At 54.0% G+C, this 6000-nt stretch overlaps 1 protein-coding gene and 1 long non-coding RNA gene across 4 annotated transcripts in view; one reads left to right on the top strand and one right to left on the bottom strand.

The window, feature by feature from the left end:
- The window catches only part of LOC310849765, a 320102-nt gene that overhangs the window by 241070 nt on the left and 73032 nt on the right, over window positions 1-6000 (top strand). The gene's annotated exons all lie outside the window — the stretch shown is intronic.
- Window positions 1-6000, bottom strand: part of RPH3A (rabphilin 3A) — a 123899-nt gene that overhangs the window by 113179 nt on the left and 4720 nt on the right. The window contains exon 1 of one of the 3 annotated variants that reach the window (XM_083750208.1): window positions 4801-4946. The exons of the other annotated variants lie outside the window; for them this stretch is intronic. The gene's annotated coding sequence lies outside the window, so the exon portion shown is untranslated. Of the gene's footprint in view, window positions 1-4800; window positions 4947-6000 lie in introns of those variants that run through there. 3 annotated transcript variants of the gene reach the window in all.

Raw genomic sequence — 6000 nt, 5'->3', positions numbered from 1 at the left:
TTGGACCACAACTCCCATCATGCCTGTCTACTGGAGATCCTGGCTGGGTCTGATGGGATTCGGACTTCAACAATAGCTAGAGAACCACAGCCCTCCTTTGCAAGGTTGTCGTGAGCGTTGCAACTGGATAACACAAGCACTTTGAACAGTTGGAATAATTATTGCATTCCGTCTCCATCGCGGAGTCCCTTGGGCAAACCTCGGTTTCCCTTCCGTGGTGTGCAACCACCTCAGACCTTTTTTGACACAGAAGCCCATCCTTTTAATCCCAGATATATTCTTTTGCAGAACTGTAGCACAGGAAGGTGCATCGCCATTCTAATCCAAGCCCCTGCAATGCAGGAACCGTGGCTTTAAAAATCCCTGACAGATGTTCAAAAACCTCCGTTCAAAAACCTCCGAGGAAGGAGAGTCTTCCACCTTCTGAGGGAGTCCATGACTCAGAACGTTCTTCCTAGTGTTTGGTCGGAATCGCCTTCCTTGCCATTTGGCTCCACTTGGGTTGGGTCCTAGCCTCCGGAACAGGAGAAAATAAGCTTGTTCCATCTTCTATGAAACAGCCCTTCAGATCTCTGAAGATAGCTATTCCATCACATCATCCAGGCTAAGCATAGCCAACTCCTTCATCTGTCCTTTAATGTTATATACCCCACCTTTCTTCCATTGGTAGATGGAAGATGGCATACATGGTAAAGCCCTGTGGGGGTTAATTCCCAAGTGGCCTCTCGTTCAGACAATGACCACCACATCTGCTTAGCTTCAGGAAGGCCTCTGCACTACAGTGGTACCTCGGGTTAAGTACTTAATTCGTTCCGGAGGTCCGTTCTTAACCTGAAACTGTTCTTAACCTGAAGACCACTTTAGCTAATGGGGCCTCCCACTGCCGCTGCAGCACCATTTCTGTTCTCATCCTGAAGCAAAGTTCTTAACCCAAGGTACTATATCTGGGTTAGCAGTCTGTAACCTGAAGCGTATATAACCTGAAGCGTATGTAACCCAAGGTACCACTGTACACACATTCAGGACCATCCTCTGTGACATGGGCTGTGGTTCCTCCGCGGGAGAGAGGAAAACACACTCTGTACATCAGGCATGGCCAAACTTGGCCCTCCTGATGTTTTCGGACTACAGTTCCTATCATCCCTGACCACTGGTCCTGTGGGCTAGGGATGATGGGAGTTGTAGTCCCAAAACATCTGGAGGGCCAAGTTTGGCCATGGCAGCTGTACATGGTCAGGTGTATCCCAGGAACAAACTCCAGAATCCAGAGCAGGGCCCACAGCCAAGCGCATCCCTTAGCCTTGCTGCTCCGCTGTTGGAAAGACCACTGCCGTATAACGGCTGCAGACACCCGTGACAAAAAGCCAGGCTCATCAGCAGCCTTTTGCACGGCTGCCAATGAGCAGGCGGGGAAGTGTTTCAAAATCTAGAGCTTGGTGAGGAAGATCAGGACCAGAATTGACAGCTATTGCAATGAGCTCCTTGCTCTCCATGCATGTGCACACACAGCTTATGACTCCCCAGAGGATATGGTCCACAGAGCAAAGAAAACAAAACCCCACAGGTGTGATTCTCAGATGCAGCAGCAGGGCAACCAATTGGGTCACATGTCATTGTCACGCAGACACGACTTCCATGCAGGGCAGGAGCCAGGAGCCTTTCCTCTGTCACCTGGGGACAGGTGAATTTGTTGGGGACCCAAAACTGGAGCAGAGCCACAGCAAAGGGGGGCAAGGGGATCTCACAAAACTCTTTCTTGTTAGGGTTAAAGACCAGCATCACATAGAACACATCGTCCAAAAGTGTGCCGTAGGATAAAATAAGAATAAAGTCAGGATACTAGGAAGGGCATTGAAGGTGTGAAGAGGAGGACAACCGAAGGGATCGAGGGTCTGGAAACCAAGCCCTGGGAGGGATAGTTGGGGGAGCTGGGGGTGTTGAGCCTGGAGAAGAGAAGGCTAAGAGGAGAAGGGCTGTCCCATGGAAGATGGAGCAAGCTTGCTTTCTGCCGCTCCGGAAGGGAGGACTCAAACCAATGGCAAGAAAGGAAATTCCGAGTAAACAATAGGAGGAATTTTCTGGAGGTGGGAGCTGTTTTGACAGTGGAACAGGGTTCCTTGGGAGGTGGTGGACTCCCCTTCCTTGGAGGCATTTAAGCAGAAGGCTGAATGGCCATCGGTCAGAGATGCTTTAGTTGAGATTCCTGCATTGAAGGGGGGTTGGGCTAGATGGCCATTGGGGTCCCTTTCAACTCGACAGTTCTGTGATTCATGAAAATAAGATAAAAGGCAGGGAAAGCTTTTCCCTCTCATTTGCAGGGGGCTTTCCCTTCCTTCCATATTCCATCCATTTCCGCTCTCCCCCCCCCCCCCATTTCCCGCTCCTTCTCAGAGGTCCCAACTAAACTGGTTGCTTGCAGAGGACTTTCCTCTCTTCCATTACTCTGTCCATTTGGGTTTAACACCATCACGACCCGCCATTCCCCAGGGTTCTGTTCTGCCTGCCATTTCCCATCTTCATGCAACTTGGCTAAGGCTCGGACCAGTTTCCCCACCTAGCACAGAATATCTTTTCCAATATTCTTGCATTCCTTTTTTCTTTTCTTTTCTGTATCTGTTAACTCTGCACGAATCCCATTTAAATAGGAATGTGCCTTCTATCACACACGCTCCCATGTTAATCATTTCTGCAGAACACAATGCGATGTACAGGAGTTCCCACCGGTTCGTATTGGAGCTACGAGCACTAGAACGTAATATCCAAACCACATTGCACCTGGGGTGCATCCTGTTTCTAGCAGGGGGCAGTCAGGCAGCTTAGCTCTTTGTTCCCAGTAGACTACCCCTAAACAGGGAGGCTCCATCCTTAGGGGTGAACCCCAATGACAGACCTCACCTCTGAGAGTTTGTCCAAGTCTTTACAAGAACTGCCTTGCTGGATCCTAGCAAATGCCCATCGAGACCAGCATCCTGCGGCCACCAGTAGCAGCCAAATGAATACCTCCGTAGAGCCCAGAAGGCACACACACACACACACACACGTCGGTTATTTCTACATGCCCATTTGGCAATACAGATGCACCTCCTTGGCCCCAGGCCACACCCACCTCCTTCAGAAAGCACTCAGTCAAGGAAAGAGGATGGACAGGGCTCCCATATCATCAATAGATGTGAGGTGGGCAGCTTGCTATTAAAGGTGCAAGAGCCCCGTCCTGTTTTTCCCCCTGGCCGCCCATCAGGAAGCTGTCCACCTTCCATCCCTCTCAAGGCATTGCAGATCACAGCCTCCTTCATCGTCACCCCTCAAACATATTGCCACTCCAGGTGTACTTAGAATGGGATGTGAGTTTTGCCCTTTCTCGGCTCCACAGCTCTGCAGGCCTGGGGATCAAAGATGAGCAGGGAGGAATCTGCAAGCCCCAGTAAGTCTGCAGCAAAGCAGGGGCACCGGCCAGGACAACACACACCCTCCCGCTCATTTCGAGGGACACAAAGCCAACCTTCCACAAGCTTTCCCAAAGCAAGAGAATTTATGCTTTTTCCTTTCCCTGCACCCCATTCACGTACCAGAACTGTAGTTCCCCACGCCCAGCACTTCAGCCAACAGCACCCTCAACACACTACGGTTCCCAGGATTCGTTCGGGAAGGTGAAGCACTTTAAATGTATGGCAGATGCACACAGGGATTAGGGAGTCCTTTGCCGCCAGCTGCCACCTGAGACTTGGCTGGCTTTGTTGTAACAGGCCGACACTGTTCAGAAACCTGGCTTGAGATGCTTAATCACAGGGTTGTGGGTTCAAGTCTCACGTTGGGCAAAAGATTCCTGCATTGCAGGGGGGTGGACTAGGGGACCCTCAAGGTCCCCTCCAACTATACAGTTCTTTGATTTAACACCTGCAGGTCAAAATCTCACAGATCCGCCCCCCCCAGCCTAGTTCAATCAGGTTTCGGGCAATAGAAGGCAGTTCCATGCCCAGCCAGCCAAGTGCCTGTTGCTGGAAAAGGGGAGGGGAGCCCTTCAAGCTTCCTGCATGCAGAATTGAACCCCAGCGCTAGGACCCCTCCCCATTTGAGGCAGTGGACCAAAGGGGGGGGGCAAGGAGGAGCCGCAAGAAGCCACTTGAAGCACCTGCCCAGTCTATCACAGCAGATCCGCCTAGCACTGTATATTTAATGCACACTCAACGGGCATTTGACTTCCTCTAAAGAACCCGGGAGCTGCAGTTTGTTAAGGGTGTTGGGAATTGTAGATTGGTGGGGGAACTACAGATCCCTAGATACTTCGGAGGAGCTTTCAATGGGTGTTGAGTGTGCTTCAAATGCTCTGCCCCCCAAGCCAGACGCCTGCCAGGGAGGGAGCCCCCTCTCATTTGGGGGGGGGGGGTTTGAACGAGATGACCCCTGGGCTACTTCTTCCAACGCTGTGATTCTTTGCAAGGCTACCGAGGTGAGGTTGCTGAGCTTTCCCACGGCGGGAATGATCGTTCCCGTGTTTTCCAGCAGGAGGCGGGGTGGGGAGGTAACGTGGGAATAGCCCCTGCCTGCAACCCGCGCCCAGATACCTCCCGAGCGCCTAGCGGCGTCGCCCGGCCCGTGACACCCAACCGGCCGGCCAGCCCAAACAGGCGGGTGAAAGCAGTGGCGTAGCATGGGGGGTGCAGGGGGGGGCCGGCTGCACCGGGCGCAACATCTGGGGGTTAGGGTTAGGGGGCGCAAATCCACGGGTTAGGGGGCGCAAATTACTTGCCTTGCCCCGGGTGCTGACAACCCACGCTACGCCACTGGGTGAGAGCGGCTTACCGTCAAGGCAGGCTAAGGCTCTCCTTGCGCAGCGGATCTGCGGCAGCGGTTCTGACCGAGGGAGGGAGGAAAAGAGAAAGTCCTGGCTCGCTGGCTGGCGCGCTTGTTTCCCGCTCCCTGCTGAGCCGAACGCGGAGATCAAAGGGAACCTGGAGAAAGGCGAGCGGGGGAGAGGTGACGTCGCCCGGGGGAGACGCCCGTGCGCAGCCGAAAGGGAGAGTGCATGCCCTGCGCGCGCCTCGCCGCCTCTCCGTCCAGCTGTGGCGCGAGCCCTCGCCTTCCCCGCATGCGCGAGCCGCCCGGACTAGTCGCAAGAGGCACATCAATCGCAAGCCCTGCCCCGCCTGCCAGGCGAGGCTCCCGCTGCGCAGAGCTTGGGGGGGGGGGAGAGAGAGAGAGCGGGGGGGTGTGCGGGCGGAGGGACTGGCCAGCCGCGTGGGAGGGGCTGGGGTGGGAGCAGCTGGACCGGGTGCAAGGGAAACCACAATATACGCGCCGTTCCGACGTGACGGCCAACACGCAGGTTCCTCACGCGCAGGCGGACACGTAAGCAGTTGCTGTCCTCCGTCGGAGGTTTCTAAGCAGAGGTCAGGCGGCTACTCCCTGCCAGGGATGCTTTAGTTTAGCTGCGATTCCTGCACGGCGGGGGGGTTGGACTAGATGACCCAGGGGGTCCCTTCCAGCTCTACACCTCTGGGATTCTAAGCGCACGGGGTTCGCAAACAGCCGTGGGGCTCTTCCCTCGCGAAGGGTGTTTTTTTTTTTAATGGATCACCACATTTCAGCTTTCCGCAGGACGGCAGGTTTGGGGAGGGGAGAGCGAAAGCAGAGGCTGTAGCTCAGGGGGGGGGGGGGGGACATTTTCCTTAAATGCGGAAAGTGCCCCTGATGGCGACCCCAGCCTGAAATTCCGGAGAGCTTCTGGCAATCACTGTGTAGACGATACTGTGCTAGATGGACCAATAATCCGACTCAGTGCATTATTCTGTATATCCTAAAAGATCGTCCCAATGTGTCTCAGAAACCCCATCCCTCATTTTTGCAAACTGTGAAGCCTCCCTGGATATGTATGGCTTCACAATATATATTTTGCAAAATCTTGGGGAACGTTCCGCCCAAATTCTGTCTAAATTTAGACGGCCTCCCTGCCCACAATCTTCTCTCTTGCAACGCTTTCATCCTCCGCCACCCCCAGGTCTC

This window comes from Podarcis gaigeae (genome assembly GCF_964106915.1).
Source record: "Podarcis gaigeae genome assembly, chromosome: 8".
Classification (NCBI taxonomy): Eukaryota; Metazoa; Chordata; class Lepidosauria; order Squamata; family Lacertidae; genus Podarcis; species Podarcis gaigeae.
Note: the sequence above shows the minus strand (reverse complement) of the source record. Positions and strands in the feature narration are given on the sequence as shown.